Below are 21,678 nucleotides of genomic sequence, written 5' to 3'. Positions count from 1 at the left end.
GATGCTTTGTTGACTGTACCTGTGAGCAAGAGAGATTGTTATTAAAGAAAACTGTAATACCCTTTTACCTCATTAAATATTGACGAAAATATTCCATTACACCAGCATCATAAATCAAAAGCCCATCTCCTTTCTCAAATATATTCTGACAATTGCATCTTCTTCCATCTATACATTACACCAACCGAACCGTACAACATTTCAGTCAACTCTCAGATCGTCTACTCTCTCACCCAACAGAACAACGACAGCTCTCGACATCCTCTGAACTACTACTGCACCCAGTGGAGGCGGTGGAATAATAATCTTTGGCACAATCTCTGGCGCTGTGACTCAGTGTAGCCACCTTTCAACATATAAATAGCTTAGTGGTTGAGAAGTCGCATTTTCAGTAACTAAGACTGAATTCTATAAAATCCACCAGCCACTAGAAGCAATATTTCGCCACTAAAAGGAGAGTAGAAACCACCAGTTTTAGTGGAAAATCCACTAACAAGGAGACGGCACGACCGTGGGGTCGGGGATTTGTCCGAAATTTTGTGTGGTGAAAGAGGACCCCTAACACCTCACGTGGTTAAAATATTAGGACGCACTACTCGGAAAATTGCGAGAAAACATCGATCCAAAGTTTCTTAGGTGCCGTATGAGTATAAAATGTTTGTCCATTCTCTAGCCGCCGTTTGGCGTACATGGCTAGCGCTCGGACCATTACGCCAGAGGTCCCGTGTTCGATTTCTCCTCCGGTACTTTTTTTTCTTTTCTTTTCTTCTGTTGCTTGCAAAGTTGCAGCGCATTGTTACAGGAAAATGGTGAAATTAATTCCCGGGAAGATTATATAAAAATTCATTCTATAATTCACCATCAATTATTGTCACCAATATTCCGAGACATGATTCAATATTCCTGGTTTGCCTCAAAATTATCAGAAACTCAAAACATTTTCGTAAATGTTAATGGGGCATGTTTTTGTACAGATTTATTGCAAACGCCCTGTGATTGTAAAAAATCCGTTTTTATATGTTGCGCAAGATGTCGCAAAAATTATTGCTTTGTTTGTTTTTACGATAATTACCACTGCGGTTCTTGTTTATAATTATTATATGTATAAAAATTGAATGTTTCCCAATCGACTTTGATATTCTCATTAAAAACCCAATGTTTTTTCCTCATATACTTTACAATGAAAAATGGAAAACCCACCGCCATGAATTGTGTTGTTGGACAAAAAGAAAATAATTTTTATTCAATAATTTAACTAATTTGTTAAAGATAATGTAGGTTTGGGAAACATTCTGAATAATTGGTGGAATAACAAAAGAAAATGAAACAGAAGAAAAAAATATGTGCCGGTGGAGGAATCGAACCCGAGACCTCTGGCATAGAAGTACGAGCCCTAAACATCTAGGACAGACGGCGGCTCGGCAATGCACTAACATTTTGTACTTATATGGCACCTAAGAAACTTTGGATCAATTTTTCCCGGGATTTTCGGGGTAGTGCGTCCTAATATTTTAACCACGTGAAGTGTTAGGGGTCCTCTTTCACCACACAAAATTTCGGACAAATCCCCGACCCCACGGTCGTGCCGTCTCCTTGTAAGATGGCAACACTAGCTGACCCACTCATCCAGCAGTTGGGGTACTCAAAGGTGTGTACCCACTGGGTCCTTGGCCGTCTAACAGAAGACCATAAACAGTAACGCTACGAGGCTGATCGTGACAATTTTGGTCGAACATCGTCACACGTGATGAAACGTGGTTTCATCATTCCATACCGGACACAAAGGGGCAAATTGTGAAGTGGCGTCACACCAGCTCTCCTCCGAAAAAAGTTCCACACCCTCAGCCGTCATGGAAGACCGTTTTCTGGGGCTCTGAAGAGATGATGATGACGAGTTGGGTTGATGGGGCGCTCGACATCTCAGTCATCAGCGCCCTGACGATAAATTAACAGGAAATCTCATGGGTGGGGACGAAGGCTGTCCCCACATGCACAGCATTTTATAACGTACTAAAGTCTGAAATTACAATGAAATGAACACCCTTAGCTGCTTACAGGCGTTGACATACGTCAACGGGGACAGATGAAAATGTGTGCCCCGACCGGTCGAGCTGCATGGTCGGACATGTCCGAAAGAACAGATACCATCTTAGTATATGTATAGTTAAGGGACACCGGCCACTTGATCATCTTCTTCTTCTGTGCGAGTGCACAAACAGTGCCCGAACTCTTACGGGAATCGGCAACGCCCCGCGAGTAATGAGTATAATGGGCGGGGGCACTACTAATGTAGTGAGGGACAATACGTTGAGAATGTGGGTTTCGCGTGAGGCGCGCCAGAGATAAATCCCTGCAGTCGCGCTATCCTCTGTGTCCTCGGTTGCTCAGATGAATAGAGCGTCTGCCACGTAAGCAGGAGATCCCGGGTTCGAATCCCGGTCGGGGCACACATTTTCATTTTTCCCTTTGACGTATGTCAACGCCTGTAAGCAGCTAAAGGTGTTCATTTCATTGTAATTTCATTCTAACGAGCTATCCGAAAGAACAGATACCATCTTAGTAAATGTGTACTAAAGTCTGCCGCCCTTCCCCACCAGTTTAGGGATGAGGCCTGACAGTTCACAAAATTTCACCACACTGTTAACACTTTTATCGGTATCTGCGAGGACGGTGGGCAGATCTCCAGCGAGAGCAAGGACTGCCCTATTATCAGTATACAGGACACAAAAATGGTTCAAATGGCTCTGAGCGCTATGGGACTTAACTTCTAAGGTCATCAGTCCCCTAGAACTTAGAACTACTTAAACCTAACTAACCTAAGGACATCACACATATCCATGCCCGAGGCAGGATTCGAACCTGCGACCTTACGGTCATACAGGACACAAGTAGCCACAATATGCTGAACTGAAAGCGGCACGCCACAAACTTCACAGAAAGGTGGATCCTCCCCCGGAGGAGGAAGCTATGTGTGAAAGGGCTACGCCCAATACCCAGTCTGGTAAGCAAAACCTCCTTCCAGCGGCGAGGCTGACACGAAGTCCGCCAAGCTTTTGTGGTCGGTTTGAGTGACCGCAGTTTGTTGTCCGACACCTGCAACCATTCAGTCTCCCACTGACGCATGATGCATTTGTCAGAAAATGAGATATTGGCATGTAACGAGACGGGACATTGATGGACAGCACCATTCCAACACGCTTCCTTGACAGCTTTATCAGCCATGTGGTTACCCTGTATCCCAACGTGGCCAGGTACCCAGCAGAAGACCACCTCCTTGCCACGGCGTTGGAGCCGCTGTAAGCAGTCTGGGATTAGAGAGCCTGTATAGGGAGAGAGTGGCCAACCGGACGATACGGCGGCCATTTTTCTGCCAAACTGCGGGCGGGACTTTTGAATGTGGAGTAGTGGAGTACACACTCACCGAATCAAAAGCACAACACAATTTGGCGAAATCATTCGTTAAATACCTTTGTTTATAAGAATAATGTGTTATAATAATTTTCACACAGCCAACTTACAGGTCTGTTTTCAAATTTAGCTATGTATATTGCAAGTTGTTTTATATGTAGTGAAAAGCAAAATCGACTTACTTCGCATAGATAAGAGTACTTGGTTGGTTTCCACGAGGCTCCTGTTTGATTTATGTCAGCCCTGTTGACTGCTACTGCCCACTGCTTTCGTCTTTCTTCATTGTGTGCAAATGATAACATGCGAAATCCACCTTCGCCTCTATTGGAACAACCAAATGCAGCACAACCTGGCATCGTTTACGAACGTCTGCAGAACAAATTACAGATGTCAAAAACAATACTGTACAATTACTAACGTGTTTACTTCAAACATGTAGGCCTACCGACTTCATCACAAAACGCTTTATTATTTCAACTCGTATTTGAGATCCCAAACGCTAATTACGTACTAAAAACGATATACAACTAAATCGAACATGCATGCACAACGCATAACAAGTCTCTCAATAATTCAAATACCTTTTAATCGTTTCCAAAATTCCTCTGAACTTCAACTCAAAAGCACGGCGAACATAGGAAGCACGAGAGACGTTAGGCGCCATTTTTTTTCTGCCAAAGCTAATCAACCAATCACGGGCAACTTCACCTATGGCAACTCTCTCTGTATACAGGCTCTCTATCAGGGATGAGCTGAATCAGCGGGTCTACCGGATACATTTTGTGAAGCGCTTGCAGTGCACTAAGAGGGTCGGAACAGACAAGAAAATTCGTACGTTGATGTCTGTGAACCCTCTCCAGTGCCATTAGAATGCCATATAACTCCGCATCATAATTTGTAAATTGTTCTGGAAGACGCGCTGGGCTCCATCTGTATAAATAACGATAAAACGATGGTACATACTTAAAATAGACGAAAACAAAGTTGTAAAAACCATATCTGGAGTACAATTTTTCGGGTACTGCGTCAAGCTGCAAATCACTTTGGGCCTCCGAAGACACCAAGGCGACAATGCGTTCCATCCCTGGGTGTGAATTTTCATGCCCGAGAGATCCAGATCCTTGAGGCAGACCGTAGCACGTATACCAAATGGCTGGGTCGCGTGGGGCCGATCCCTGAATAGTCGTTCGAAGGCAGTTTGCATCACTGAACTAAATGCCAACGACTGAGATGACGCTGAGATTTTCAGCGCCTGTCGAGCCAAAAGGATACGTCGCCGAATCCAGAGTGGTGGGGCTCTGAAGAGGTTATTCCGTTTGATGTCCTCCCTCATGGTGCAACGATTAACTTATAAGTGTATTGTGCTACCCTCAGCAAACTGAAGAAACGACTTCAGCGTGTTCGTTGCCACTATAATGCAAACGAACTTCCCCATCTCCAAGATAACCAAGGCCTCACATAAGTCTGCGCACCCGAGAGGAACTCACAAAACTTCATTGGACTGTTCTTCCTCATTCACCCTCCATCCCGGATGTCACACCTTCCTACTTCCACCTGTTTGGTCCAATGAAGGATCCACTCCTCGGAAAGCAGGAAAACAGTACGTGGATGATAGGGAGGTTTTTGATGCACCAACACGTTGGCTCCAGCGTCGCCCAGTAGAGTGGTATTATGTGGGCATACAGATCCTCCAACTAACGTGGCGTAAGGCCAAAACAGGATTTTGTAGCCAAAAGAGTGTGGACTAATATTATGTTTCTTTTTTTTTGTGTGTGTTACGGCAGGTCTTGTCCTGGAGGAAGCCTCGTCAGAGAGGTCCACCGCATGAGCGTCTAGGGAAGTGATTCCAGCGGTGGTTTCCCGTTGCCTTCCACTGATGATGATGAAATGATGATGAAAACAACACAACGCGCAGTCTCCGAGCGGAGAAAATGTCTGACCCAGCCGGGAATCGAACCCGAGTCCCTTGGCGTGACAGACCGTCGCGCTGACCACTTTTTTTTCATTTTTTTTATTATTAGTATTATTAAGAGTCCACCCTTCTACCAACTTTTCTTTTTACTTTTTTATTTTATGTACCTTTTTATGTTTTTGATGCCAAATCCTCATTTTTCTTACTTTTTGCGAGTGCTCGGCCACTTTTTCTTTTTTGTATCTTTTTACTTTATTTTATTTATTTTTTTATTTCGGCTTCTTATTTTTTTCTGTAAGCTGTATGCCTAAATTACCTTAGCTAACATAAATGAGAATAAATATTTCTTCTTAATATTAATTAAAGGTAATAAATCTTCCTCTTGCTAATGGAAAGACAAGTATATTAAAATAAACTGAAACGTGAAGTCTCTCATCTACATAAGGAAAACATAAAATCTTGCATCCCCTTGAAAAACGTTTTTTAGAACTTAAAACTTCTCTGCGTATGGCGTAAGATGATTAAAAAAAATAAAATACATAAAATTTGATGTCTAATTTCTTCATGAGGATGTAGTCCGGTGCGTCTTGCCGCGGACTTGATTTCTTTTCTGTAGTGTCTCGTGAAAGGATCGAAGACATTCCGGTTCCAGTTATCTGTAATCGTGCAAGGCTGACATCTCTGAATTCCGTACCAATCTTAATCTGTTATTGTTCTCTGTATAATTTTATTCCATGACTCTATTTAGGAAGGATGCGAAATTTTTTTGTAGTCTTTTGTCCGCATGAGATGATGGTGCTGAGTCGTTAGATACACTCAGTAATCTTCTTTGCTTTTATTTTCTGCCTTCAAGATATAGTGCACTGTGTGCCCTTTTAGCCAGTTAACAGCATTTCTTTTCGTATTAGGATATGGCACTGCGTCTGGAGTCAGAAAATCTGCGGCGGTGAAAACGGTTGGAGATGTTCTGTTAACGGTCGCTACTTTCTGCTTAACTATATGCCATATGTCTCTTACTCTTTCACACACGAATCGGTGTTCTTCAGTGTCAAGAAGGTTGCATGACGCGCACAAGGGCGAATTTGTGAGATGTATAGCATGCTACTTGAAATTAGTTGATATTTTCCTGTTGACTGCATTATACCAAGTTGCTTTCACCTTAGAGGGTAAGTTCCGATCGTGGATATTTTTCCAAATTGCAGACCAGTCGTTGTTGGGGTATTTTCTTTCAATAACATTTCCTTCCTTAGCTTCCATCAAATATGTATAGATGTCCTTTACTCTCTTCAACTGCTGTTCTGAGAGCATCGAGGAGATATAACTGTACTCAACGAGAAAAGTTTTTGGGTGACAAAGACCAGCTGGTATATGCTTCACATCTACTGGCGGCTGTATGCTTGCTGGGGCAATTTCATTCAGCAAGTGGGCCGTTAAGCTGTCGGGCATCTGCTTCCATTGCTTGCACATTCGACACACATATAACGCTCGTGATCTGTAACTTACATACACGAGGTTTAAACCTCCTTTCCTTGTTGGGAGTGTTAGTGTATTGAACTTCACTTTGAAAATGTTGCCTTGGCATACAAAGCTTCCTATCGCGGATAAAATTCTTCTGCCTGTTTCTGATGGCATCGGAAAAGCTTGGAAGACATAGTTAAGTTTGGATGTTATATACACATTTACTAGTTTGGTTTTCTGTATCTCGTCCAGTTGCCTCATACTGTTTCCTTGTACAGATGCTCGTATGCTTGCAAGTAGTTTTTTATAATTGACGGCAATAGTGTGTTGGATGTTGCTCTTAAATTCAATACCCAAACATTTCAATGTGGATACTTCCGTCAATTGTCCCCGATTTTGCATGCATATTCCTCTGCCGAGGTTCATGGTGCCTGACTTCCTTTTATTTAGTTTGGCGCCAGAAGCAAGTTCATATGTGTGTACAATCTGAAGCGCTTTCGCCACTTCATCTTCATTTATAACCAGGACGCCCACATCATCTGCGTAGGCGTTGCACACTATTTTCTTGCCGTTTGTACACAACCCTTGCAGGTGGTGCGTGAGTGTCGCGAGGAGAGATTCTATTGCTATTGCGAAAAGGGCCATTGACATTGGGCAACCTAGACGTACGGATCCAGTCAATTCAGTCTCTCTACTTAGTTGTCCGTTTATCATTATTCATGCTACACTGTTTTTCAGAATTTGTTGAATAATCCTCACGAATCGTGGTGGGAATCCCATTACTTCCATGATACCAAGGAGATACTTATGATCTACTCTGTCAAACGCCTTCTCGAAGTCTAATGACACTAAAGCAGATTTTATTCGGCATACATTTGCGGTTGATATTATATCCCTATATTCGCATATATTCTGACAGATGTTCCTGTCTTTGCCTACACATGTTTGGTACGTGCCAGTTACAGAGTTAATAACCATTTTTATTCTTCTTGCTAATACGCGTGCCATAATTTTGTAATCACTGTTGAGTAATGTTACAGGGCGAAGGTTTTCAATTCCTTTGCTAAGTGAGTTTTTAGGAATTAGAACTATCATCCCGTCAGGAAATTCTTTGGGAGCGGCAACAGTGCCATTCATGATTTCGTTGTACATATATAGCAACTTGCTTTTCATTTGTGGCCAGAACACTTGGAAGAATTCCACAGGGATGCCATCAGGTCCTGGAGACTTATTTTTAGGACTCTGTGCTATTGCGTCTTTCAATTCGTCCTCTTCTATTTCAGCCGTGAGATTTTCTACTTGCTCTGTACTAATTCGTCATGATACGTTTCTAACAAGATCACGCCACGCCTCGTCGACGGTAGGTTTGGTGGACATCATATCTGAGATATATTTATGAACAGCGTTTCGAATTTCATGCTGTTTTGTGTGCCTGGTCCCATCAGGTAACTTAAGTTCTGTCAGTATTTTTCTGTTTCCTCTCTTATTCTCACGCATTACATGGTACATAGCTGTTTCTTCCCCTTCTAAAATGTTGTGTATTCTCGCTCTGACTTTAAAACCTTCTGACTGTCGCCGCTTCAGTGCTAAAAGTTTTGCTTTAACTTTCTGAATCCGGCTAAAGTTCTCCATTAATCGTGTGTCCAAGGTGTACAGGTCTCTAAGGCAGCTAAAATAAAATTCAGTCGTCTTTTTAATGCAAAACTTTTCTGTCGTGAGTAATCGATCAGCATTCTTCTTATTTTAGGCTTCGCACGTTGTAACCACCAAGCTATGGCAGAACTGTATAGCGGGAAACGTTTCTCGCATTCTTGCCACATATTAGTAAATGCTACGCGACATTCCTCATCTTGTAGATGTGTAATGTTGAGTTTCCATATGCCCCTCGCTCGGTAAGTCTCTTGTTTTTCCAAATTTACTGTGGTGATGTACGCGGCATGGTCAGAAAACATAGTGGGTCAGACCTCAGACTGGAGTACATGGTTCTTAAGGTTGGACGAGACGTAAATTCTGTCTAGCCTGCTTGCTGAGTGACTGGTAAAATATGTGAAACCGGGCTGTGCGCCATGGGTATGTTCCCAGGTATCGGTTAACTGCATTTGGTGGACTATTCTTTCCAGTTCTAAGGACTTGTTGAAATTAGGTGTCTGGTCTTTCGGGCTAAGTACAGAATTAAAATCGCCGGCTAGGATTATATAATCTTGACGTGTACCGAAGAGATGAACGATTTCACTTTTAAAAAGATCCGCTCTAGCACGCCTGTTATTGTTGCCTGACGGCGCATAAACGTTGATGATGCGGGCATTATTAACAGTCACTGCAACCCCTCTGCTGTTTTCAAGTTTTGCTATTTGTGTGACACGGATGCCTTGAGAATTGCGGTTCCCAGCTCTGCACCGATACCGGGGTTTATTATGGCGTTGTATCCACGTGTGTTTTCTAATTTAATATCTGTTACTTCCTGTAACAGTAGTATATCAACGTCAGCTGCGTACAGAAAGTCTTGCAGATGTTTTAAATGCAGGGAGGAGCGTATCTTATTAATGTTCAACGTAGCGATTTTGTAGGCTTGTGCTGCGTTCATATTGTCCTACTCATTACCGAAGTCAATATTCGTCATACGAAGTGCTGTCGGAGGAAAATCCTTTTTCACATGTATGTTCCGGCAATGATGTATCCATCGTGTTCAGTTGATCTCTTGGCGCAGGAGTCTGTTCCGTTCCTCCAGTTTCATTCAATTCTTCATCTTGATTCATTTCATCCGATTCATCAGCCCAGGTTTTGTGTTGATTAGCTTTCGATGTCTCTTTTCCTGCATTTCTAGTATCAGGGAAAACCTTGTCTGCATCGAAATTTGCTAGCAGCTTCAACCTCTCGTGTGACGAATGGTCCGTTGACATGGCGCATGGTGTATTTGATTTGGCTTGCAAGGGGTCAGGTGCCTGCATACTCAGAACCGGATTACTGTGTTGTTCTTCATGCAGTTTGTTGCTAATCTGCTTTGCTCTTTCTCGCAAAGGCGGTACCAGTTGTTCAGCGCCCTTATGAACTAGTCTCCTCTTTTTATGTTTCCTTGGAGGACTGACTCTTGGGGAGGTTTCATCGTTTTCCATTACCTCTTGGGTTTCTTGCGCTCGGTCCTGTTCGCTGGCAAGTGATGGGTTGGTTTCCTTGTGGTTTTCTGGAGACTGCTCATTCTGAAGGACTATAACCGGTTCAGGAGTTTGTTCTATTTGAACAGAGATATTTGGTTCTTTTTCTTCACTCTTTGGCTGTGTTGTCACCTTCGAGTCGCTAACTTCCATTATCACTTCCTTGTCGCGAGCTGCATCATCCTGAGTAGCGTCCCGAGTGGCGCAGGAGCGTGACGCGTATGGAGTTGTCCAGCGGCTGCCGCTACGTAAGTTAAAGGCAATGTTGACATGGCTGGGGGTCTCACCCTGCTTCGCCCGCAGGTAGCTGGACCACTCGGCGTTGTATACACTGCGAGCGGACATGGCCTGTACCGCCGCAAGACGCGCAGGTTCTTGGCTGCCCATCATATATTACTATAGCCCGATATCCACAAACATTTATATACGAGAGTACGTGCTTGTGTAAATCAACTCGCAGTTGCCTGATACCATTCAAGACGGGGAACTTGTGAGCAGAAGACCACTTTTCTGCAAAATTGCTAATTATTCTCCCATAAGGAGCTATCACGGAATTGGTCTGCTCAGCGGTGATTTGAAATGGTAGCTCAAAGATACGGACAGTCCTTAATCCAAAGCCAGCATGCGTAACGCGAACTTCACCCAACATTGCCATCGTGATGTTTGAACTTAAATGTTCCGCCACTAGATTCAACAATTTTGTCACACAATTCCTTGTTCTTAAGCTTGACATACACAATGCTACTCACAATTGAAAGGTAAATACGAGGTGCATTCAAGTTCTAAGGCCTCCGATTTTTTTTCTCCGGACTGGAAAGAGATAGAAACATGCACATTGTTTTAAAATGAGGCCGCGTTCATTGTCAATACGTCCCAGAGATGGCAGCACTGTACGGCAGATGGAATTTTACCGCCAGCGGCGAGAATGAGAACTGTTTTAAATAATACTTAAAATGGCGACGTTTTCCTTACTTGAACAGCGTGCAATCATTCGTTTTCTGAATTTGCGTGATGTGAAACCAATTGAAATTCATCGACAGTTGAAGGAGACGTGTGGTGATGGAGATATGGATGTGTCGAAAGTGCGTTCGTGGGTGCGACAGTTTAATGAAGGCAGAACATCGTGTGACAACAAATCGAAACAACCTCGGGCTCGCACAAGCCGGTCTGACGACATGATCGAGAAAGTGGAGAGAATTGTTTTGGGGGATCGCCGAATAACTGTTGAACAGGTCGCCTCCAGAGTTGGCATTTCTGTGGGTTCTGTGCACACAATCCTGCATGACGACCTGAAAATGCGAAAAGTGTCATCCAGGTGGGTGCCACGAATGCTAACGGACGACCACATGGCTGCCCGTGTGGCATGTTGCCGAGCAATGTTGACGCGCAACGACAGCATGAATGGGACTTTCTTTTCGTCTGTTGTGACAATGGATGAGACATGGATGCCATTTTTCAATCCAGAAACAAAGCGCCAGTCAGCTCAATGGAAGCACACAGATTCACCGCCACCAAAAAAATTTCGGGTAACCGCCAGTGCTGAAAAAATGATGGTGTCCATGTTCTGGGACAGCGAGGGCGTAATCCTTACCCATTGCGTTCCAAAGGGCACTACGGTAACCGGTGCATCCTACGAAAATGTTTTGAAGAACAAATTCCTTCCTGCACTGCAACAAAAACGTCGGGGAAGGGCTGCGCGTGTGCTGTTTCACCGAGACAACGCACCCGCACATCGAGCTAATGTTACGCAACAGTTTCTTCGTGATAACAACTTTGAAGCCATTCCTCGTGCTCCCTACTCACCTGACCTGGCTCCTAGTGACTTTTGGCTTTTTCCAACAATGAAACACACTATCCGTGGCCGCGCATTCACCAGCCGTGCTGCTATTGCCTCAGCGATTTTCCAGTGATCAAAACAGACTCCTAAAGAAGCCTTCGCCGCTGTCATGGAATCTTGGCGTCAGTGTTGTGAAAAATGTGTACGTTGCAGGGCGATTACGTCGAGAAGTAACGCCAGTTTCATCGATTTCGGGTGATTAGTTAATTAGAAGAAAAATCGGAGGCCTTAGAACTTGAATGCACCTCGTACCTATAATATCCTCAAACCAAATTTTCACAATTTCCTCTAACCATGCCTCAATTTCGAACGAATTTGGTCTCTGCCCTTTCTGGTCAAAAACAAATTTCAACGTGTCTCTTCTATTAGGCTGATCCATCTCACCTTCTAATATGAATCCATCAAGAGTCTCAAATAACGCAGCTAACTACTGCAACAGGCGCCTGACTTACCGAGCGGAGCGCAGCAGACCGCAGCGCACAGCACACGCCGGAGGTCCGCACACCACGGCCGCCAAAAGCCGACTACACCACTCAGCTATCGCGGTGATGTATTGGAATCCCGAATGAAAACAACGTGCTACGGAAGCAAAGGGAACTTCACAGCAAACATAAACACAGCCAAAGCCTTGCAGACAAACAAAAATTACCCGAAGCGAAATGTAGTGTTAGGAGGGCTATGCGAGAGGCGTTCAATTAATTCGAAAGTAAAGTTCTATGTACTGACTTGCAGAAAATCCTAAGAAATTTTGGTTGTATGTCAAAGCGGTAGGTGTATCAAAAGAAAATGTCCAGATACTCTGTGACCAAAATGGTACTGAAACAGAGCATGACAGACTAAAAGCCGAAATATTAAATGTCTTTTTCCTAAGCTGTTTCACAGAGGAAGACTGCACTGTGGTTCCTTCTCTAGATTGTCGCACAGATGACAAAATTGTAAATATCGAAATAGACGACAGAGGGATAGAAAAACAATTAAAATCGCTCAAAAGAGGAAAGGTCGCTGGACCTGATGGGATACTAGCTCGATTTTACACAGAGTACGCGAAGGAACTTGCCCCCCTTCTCGCAGCGGTGTACCGTAGGTCCCTAGAAGAGCGTAGCGTTCCAAAAGATTGGAAAAGGGCACAGGTCATCCCCGTTTTCAAGAAGGGACGTCGAACAGATGTGCAGAACTATAGACCTATATCTCTAACGTCGATCAGTTGTAGAATTTTCGAACACGTATTGTGTTCGAGTATAATCACTTTTCTGAAGACTAGAAATCTACTCTGTAGGAATCAGCATGGGTTTCGAAAAAGACGATAGTGTGAAACCCAGCTCGCGCTATTCATCCACGAGGTTCACAGGGCCACAGACACGCGTTCCCAGGTAGATGCCGTGTTTCTTGACTTCCGCAAGGCGTTTGAAACAGTTTCCCACACTCGTTTAGTGAACAAAGTAAGAGCATATGGACTTTCAGACCAATTGTGTGATTGGACTGTAGAGTTCCTAGATAACAGAACGCAGCATGTCATTCTCAATGGAGAGAAGTCTTCCGAAGTAAGAGTGATTTCAGATGTGCCGCAGGGGAGTGTCGTAGAACCGTTGCTATTCACAATATATATAAATGACCTTACGGATAACATTAGAAGTTCACTGAGGCTTTTTGCGGATGATGCTGTAGTATATAGAGAGGTTTTAACAATGGAAAGTTGTACTGAAATGCAGGAGGATCTGCAACGAATTGACGCATGGTGCAGGGAATGACAATTGAATCTCAATGTAGACAAGTGTAATGTGCTGCGAATACATAGAAAGAAAGATCCTTTATCATGTGGCTACAATATAGCGGTTCAGCAACTGGAAGCAGTTAATTCCATAAATTATGTGGGAGTAGGCATTAGGAGTGATCTAAAATGCAATGACCATATAAAATTAATCGCCGGTAAAACAGATGCCAGATTGAAATTCATTCGAAGAATCCTGAGGAAATGCAATCCGAAAACAAAGGAAGTAGTTTACAGTACACTTGTTCGCCCACTGCTTGAATACTGCTTACCGGTGAGGGATCCGTTCCAGATAGCGTTGATAGAAGAGATAGAGAACATCCAACGGCGGGCAGCGCGCTTCGTTACAGGATCATTTAGTAATCCCGAAAGTGTTACGGAGATGATAGATAGACTCCAGTGGAAGACTCTGCAAGAGAGACGCTCAGTAGATCGGTACGGGCTTTTGTTGAAGTTTCGAGAACATACCCTCACCGAGGAGTCAAGCAGTATATTGCTCCCGCCTACGTATATCTCGCGAAGAGACCATGAGGATAAAATCAGAGAGATTAGAGACCACGCAGAGGCATACCGACAATCCTTCTTTCCACGAACAGTAAGAGACTGGAATAGAAGGGAGAACCGATAGAGTTACTCAAGGTACCGTCCGCCACACACCGTCAGGTGACTTGCGGCGTATACATGTAGATGTAGATGCTTCCAGAAAAAAAAGTGTTGCATTACTTATTGAACGCCTTCCGTATTTTGACTAATAAATCGAAACCCATCTGCAGAAAATCGTCCACAATTTTCAGTAAGCTTAGGATGGCTTATAGCGAATAATTAAACCACAATTTAATACAACATATTACCTCCAACCGTTAGGTTGACACTTTAAGTATTCCTAACGTTAAAAAAAATTCGGAGATGAATCAAATACAACCAAATTTGAAATGCGACTGGTAAAAATATTCCTCAAACTGCATATCTGAGAACGCATTCACGTAAACTGTACGCTGACGTAGCCGTTTCTCATTCCGACGGCGCAATAAAAATCATTGCCGTATTAAAATGGTAAGATAGGAGGGGTAACGTCGGTAGGATCACATTCCGCACACTGTGCGTCAATGATGTGGATGTCAGCGTAATATCAGCGAATACGACACCGTCCGTCCGATGCGGAAGTCCAGCCCGGCAGTGCCCTTCATTTGATTTCATTCCATAGGAGTAGGTTATATATTGTTACTAGAATGAGATTTTCACTCTGCAGCGGAGTGTGCGCTGATATGAAACTTCCTGGAAGATTAAAACTGTGTGCCGAACCGAGACTCGAGCTCGGGACCTTTGCCTTTCGCGGACAAGTGCTCTACCATCGGCACACAGTTTTAATCTGCCAGGAAGTTTCATATCAGCGCACACTCCACTGCAGAGTGAAAATCTCATTCTGGAAACATCCCCCAGGCTGTGGCTAAGCCATATCTCCGCAATATCCTTTCTTCCAGGAGTGCTAGTTCTGCAAGGTTCGCAGGAGAGCTTCTGTGAAGTTTGGAAAGTAGGAGACGAGGTAGTAGCGGAATTAAAGCTGTGAGAAGGGGGCGTGAGTGGTGCTCGGGTAGCTCAGATGGTAGAGCACTTGCCCGCGAAAGGCAAAGGTCCCGAGTTCGAGTCTCGGTCTGGCGCACTGTTTTAATCTACCAGGAAGTTTCATATATTGTTGCTGTTTTCGCCCTCTCCCTTCCTTGTTTTCACAGAAGAAACACCAGTCACAAACGTGCAAATAACACAGGAAATTGCGGGACATCGCACGAACACGTGGAAATTATAATTAACTGTAGAGACAGGCACATCTGTGTATGGAATCTGAGGAACCAGAAACAAGATAGTTTTTCGGCCATTTACAATGTGGCTCTATAAGAAATAAGGAGAAAGTATAGTGTACAGTTGAAAAATAGATGTGACACAAAAGGAGCAGGAGGAACCATCAGGAAAATAGACAGCAAGATGGGAAGACGCAGTATGTCGTTAGATAGCAGAGAAAGACTGGCTGATTTTGTTTTTTAGCGTCACTACAATGTAAATATTACCAACGACAGAGAGAGAGAGAGAGAGAGAGAGGGGGGGGGGAGAGAAGAGAGCACTGTAAATCTGTTTCCATAGGAGCTCCTGTAACACACCTCAGCGACATTGGAGAAACAGAGTGCAATTCGAAAGTATCGTCAAAAAATGATGGAACTCATGCCTCACAAGACCAACGATGATACAAATAAATGATTACAATGTGTTAAGGATGTAAAGCAAAATTTTCGAAAAAGGAATGTGGTGTGACTATACACATAGTTCTATTAAGACTGTATCTGATGTCAAGAAATAAAATAAGAGATGCATTTAGCGTATTTCTGAAGTTGATTTCGAGATGACTCTACAGTTTATTAGCACTGACATCTGGCTGGCGGGTATGCCTTGCTGAGAGCAAAACGGTAGTGTGTTGCAATATTTCATGTATTTTGCATGCAGTGGTAATACAGTATATTCCGCCCAAGGAATGTGTTAATGCTCTACCCAAGCATCGTCACAACTATAATGTCATAAATAAACCTGTACCAAACCCCTCAAGTCTTTTATTTTTGAAGCTTCCTGGCAGACTAAAACTGTGTGTCGGACCGAGACTCGAACTCGGGACCTTTGCCTTTCACGGGCAAGTGCTCTGCCAAAGGCAAAGGTCCCGAGTTCGAGTCTCGGTCCGGCACACAGTTTTAGTCTTCCAGGAAGTTTCATATCAGCGCACACTCCGCTGCAGAATGAAAATCTCATTTTCTTTTATTTTTAATTTTATTCGTTTGAAAGTAATGCACTGACAGCTTCAACGTATCTAAGAGTCGTAGCTGCATCCACGAACACATCAATCTACTTGACATTTCGCCCGCAGTTGGTTTTCTGGCGCCAACACTAAAACTGCGCTATCGATAATTTAGCAGTGGCACTAACTACAGAGCCCGAGGTATTCTCATTCTGCTCGCCGTGCAGATAGCGCAGCCACGGAACTTGCCTGCAGCACGCACGTGCTTGGCTGCGGTTTACGGCGCTCAATAACGCCAGCTACACGGCATTAGTTCAATAGCTGAGGCAAACCAAAACCCACAGAGTATACGCGTCCTCTCCCCACCACTACTGTTGTAATTTCTGCGATAGTATGTATTTACTTCTTATAACATTATTCGGATGCTGTCGAGAGGATTAGGTCAGTAATCGACTTTTGCTGTTTGGGTAGCAAAATATCTGATGATGGCTGAAGTATATTATAAAATGCAGACCAGCACCACGAAGAAAAACATTACTGAAAAAGAGCAATTTCTTAACATCTAATAAAAATTTAAATGTTAAGAAGCCTTTTCTGAAGGTGTATGTCTGGATTAAAGCCTTGTACGGAAGTGAAACGCGGACGAAAAGTAGTTCAGACACGAAGAAATAGAAACTTTTTAGAATTACAATACTACAGAATAATGCTGAAGATTAGATAGGTAGATCAAATAACTAATTAGGAGGAAGTGAAGCCGGCCGAAATGGCCGAGCGGTTCTAGGCGCTTCAGTCTGGAACCGCGCGACCGCTACGGTCGCAGGTTCGAATCCTGCCTCGGGCATGGATGTGTGTGATGTCCTTAGGTTAGTTAGATTTAAGCAGTTCTAAGTTCTAGGGGACTGATGACCTAAGATGTTAAGTCCCATAGTGCTCAGAGCCATTTTTGAGATAGTGAATGGAACTGGGCATAAAGAAATTAATGGTACTACTTGACTAAATGAAGCGATAGGGCTAATAGGACACGTCATGGGGCACCAAGGAATCCTCAGTCTGGTAATAGAAAGAAGTTCAAATGGTTCTGAGCACTGTGGGACTTAGCTTCTGAGGTCATCGGTCCCCTAGAACTTAGAACTACTTAAACCTAACTAACCTACGGACAACACACACATCCATGCCCGAGGCAGGATTCGAACCTGCGACCGTAGCGGTCGCGCGGTTCCAGACTGTAGCGCCTAGAACCGCTCAGCCCCCCCCCCCCCTCCCCTCTGGCCGGCTAGAAAGAAGTGTGGGGTTAAAAACTGTAGAGAGATGCCAACACATGAATACAGTAGGCAGGATGCAGTAGTTATTCGGAGATGAAGAGGCTTGCACAGGCGAAAGCACAGTATACATGGATAGAGTGCGACTATCTAAGCAGTGTGATGGAGTACATCAATAGTAAGATGACGAACGAGTAGAACCCATTTTATGCTCCTATTGACATCCATATTTTTGGCAGGAAGATGTGCATCATTGACATGTACGGAGACGCAACACTGAAGTTAGCGTTTGGTGTCTCTTGCATTTATCTGCGTCTTTCAAGTGATGTGAAATTGCGCGACCTGTACAGTACATTATTTACTGCATCAGACAGGCTCACTCTCTGGCGACTATTCTCTGATTTTGTAAGTTGTCTGCGTCAGCATAGTGTACATACGAGTATGTTAGAACAGTGTATAAGTTCGTGTGTTCATGCAGTAGCAAAGTAGAATACTATTGTCCTCAGAAGCATCGAATACATAGAAGCAGATTTGCATACGGAATACCTAAGTATTTTCTTGCTCCTGTTGGTTTGAACGCATTACAAGGTGAATTTAAGGTATGCGAAACATAGTTATATGTGAAATATACTGTAATTTACCGTCTAGTAAGGTCGTCCGAAGACCAGTATCAGTTGCAAAACGATTTAGAAAAGATTGCTGTATGGTGTGGCAGGTGGCAGTTGACGCTAAATAACGAAAAGTGTGAGGTGATCCACATGAGTTCCAAAAGAAATCCGTTGGCATTCGATTACTCGATAAATGGTACAATTCTCAAGGCTGTCAATTCAACTAAGTACCTAGGTGTTAAAATTACGAACAACTTCAGTTGGAAAGACCACATAGATAATATTGTGGGGAAGGCGAGCCAAAGGTTGCGTTTCATTGGCAGGACACTTAGAAGATGTAACAAGTCCACTAAAGAGACAGCTTACACTACACTCGTTCGTCCTCTGTTAGAATATTGCTGAGCGGTGTGGGATCCTTACCAGGTGGTATTGACGGAGGACATCGAAAGGGTGCAAAAAAGGGCAGCTCGTTTTGTATTATCACGTAATAGGGGAGAGAGTGTGGCAGATATGATACGCGAGTTGGGATGGAAGTCATTAAAGCAAAGATGTTTTTCGTCGCGGCGAGATGTATTTACGAAATTTCAGTCACCAACTTTCTCTTCCGAATGCGAAAATATTTTGTTGAGCCCAACCTACATAGGTAGGAATGATCATCAAAATGAAATAAGAGAAATCAGAGCTCGAACAGAAAGGTTTAGGTGTTCGTTTTTTCCGCGCGCTGTTCGGGAGCGGAATGATAGAGAGATAGTATGATTGTGGTTCGATGAACCCTCTGCCAAGCACTTAAATGTGAATTGCAGAGTATACATGTAGATGTAGATATTGCAAATAAGAACGACTGTATCTTTTAAACTACTGTGATTGCCAATGTATGTAAATATATACATAATAAAATAATATTTCTTACGTTGTCATCATCTTTTGAGTACCCTACGGATGTCGCCGCTTCTCCTTTCCCGTTTTCCGCTTCTTCCTCTCATGCCATTCTCCTTCTTGCAGTCCTCTGGCATCCGTCGCTTCCCGTACATTCAGCTCCTCCTAGGTCATTCGTGCTTTGTTCTTTCCGCTGCAGTCCCTGCCACACTTTCTTTGGCCATTTTCCACCTGAATGGCAGAGATGTTATGCTCCTCTGTTAGCTTATTTCTGCTACATATCCTGCAGTTGCAGGTGAGGGTCTCCACAAAAGGCCGACAGGCCTCCCCACCGCATTCCCCCCAATGAAAATGCTTTCCACAAATCTCACACTTCAACCCCATACCCACGAAACTACGACAGAGTCTACACTTTTCACTCATTTTAAGGGGGTAGGACGTGAAACGGGCCGACTTGGAGCAGGAGTGGCACCACAGGACATTTTAATTTGCACTGTCTATACTTTTACAAATAAATTCATAAACCTTTCTTAGCATGACCAGGAAGGATTCAGGATTCACACTCATACCAGAGGAAGTTCAAAAACATAACAAAACAATTTTTTTGTCCTTGTGAAATTTCATCATTTTTTGACTTGGTATTGGCTGCATTTGTTGCTGTAGGTACACTTTTCTTCATAAGTAAGAGAGATTCTTCCATGAATTTTGCCCAGCATACAAACCATACTTACGGGTGTATGAAACATTAGAATTTCCCAAATCTGTTAAAAACTGTGGTAGAAATTGAGATAACTAACTATAAAATTCGAGTTTTCTCTAAACACGAAGTTTAAAACGTAACACCCCATTCATTTTTCCATACATTATATAAATTATAGAGTTTCATACACTTGTAAGTATGGTTTGTAAGCTGTGCAAAATTCATCGAAGAATCTCTCTTACTTATGAAAAAAAGTGTTCCTATAGCAACAAATGCAGCCAACAGAAAGTGAAAAAAATCTTGAAATTTCACATTTAAAAAATATTATTTTTTCGTGTTTTTGAACTTCCACTGCTATGAGTGTGAATCCTGAGTCCGTCCTGGACATGCTGATAAAGTTTTATGAATTTATTTGTAAAAGTATAGACAGTGCAAAATTAAAATGTCCTGTGGTGCCTCTCCTTCTCGAAGTCGGCCGGTTTGACGATCTACCCCCCTTAAAACTTTTACAAGTACTACAAAAACTATACTTCTACGTTACCAAAGTTATTCTACTATAAATGGTTTATAAATTAACAAAAGTTATGTCAAATTTTACTATCTAAAATAGTGTAAGTACTACGAAGCCGCGCTGAACACTAATGCCTCCGAATTTTCTATATAAAAGCTCTTAAAGGTTTTTAAATAAAACAAACTTCATTAACATTCTGCGTATTTATTCATCATGTCTACATGTTTATTTCTCAACATAGTCATCCTTATGACGAACACTTCCCACGCCCGGGTTCCCGGGTTCGATTCCCGGCGGGGTCAGGGATTTTCTCTGCCTCGTGATGGCTGGGTGTTGTGTGATGTCCTTAGGTTCGTTAGGTTTAAGTAGTTCTAAGTTCTAGGGGACTGATGACCTAAGATGTTAAGTCCCATAGTGCTCAGAGCCAGCCATGACGAACACATTTCTCCCACGAGAGACCAGTTGGTTGGTAGCGCCACTGCCGAATGTTTGACTTTGTTGACCTCACGTGTGCTTGCACTGCTTCATCACTATCAAAGTAAAGTTCTCGAAGGTGTTCTTTAAGTACTGGAAACAGATGAAAATCGGATGGGGCCAAGTCGGGACTGTATGGAGGATGGTCGACGACAGTGAAATCGGGGCATCGCATTTTTACAGATGTCTCTGCGCTCGTGTACTATTTGGCGTTCTCATGCTGAAGGAAGGGCGCTACATGTTTGGAAAAATTGTTTAAATGTGTGCTCTCATCAATCTGATTACAGCACGCTATTTCTCACGAACCGACGTAGTTACGTTACACACCGCCATGTTACGCGCTACAATTTAAGAACCCCGGAAAATGGTTGCAAATAGGGAGACACGAAGGATAAAGATGTAGAATGTTAGTAACGTTTATCTCATTTAAGGGGGGGTTGGACGTCAAACGGGCCGATTGGAGCAGGAGAGGCACCACAGGACATTTTAATTTCCACTGTCTATACTTTCACACATAAATTCATAAAACTCTGCCAGCATGACCAGAAAGGATTCGTGCTCATAGCAGTGGAAGTTCAAAAACATAACAAAATAAATTTTTTTAACATGTGAAATTTCATCATTTTTTCACTTACTATTGGCTGCATTTGTTGCTGTACACTTTTCTTCATAAGTAAGACAGATTCTTCGATGACTTTTGCGCAGCGTACAAACCATACTTACAAATGTATCAAACTCTAGAATTTTCCAAATCTATTAAAAACTGTGGTAAAAATTGAGATTATTAACTATAAAATTTGAGTGTTTTCTAAACATGAAGTTTAAAATGTACCAGCTCATTCAGTTTTTCATAAATTAAATAAAATCTAGAGTTTCATACACCCTTAAGTATGGTTTGCCTGCTGTTCAAAATTCATCTTACTTATGAAGAAAGGTGTA

This window comes from Schistocerca americana, chromosome X (assembly GCF_021461395.2).
Source record: "Schistocerca americana isolate TAMUIC-IGC-003095 chromosome X, iqSchAmer2.1, whole genome shotgun sequence".
NCBI classification, from domain to species: Eukaryota; Metazoa; Arthropoda; class Insecta; order Orthoptera; family Acrididae; genus Schistocerca; species Schistocerca americana.
Note: the sequence above shows the minus strand (reverse complement) of the source record.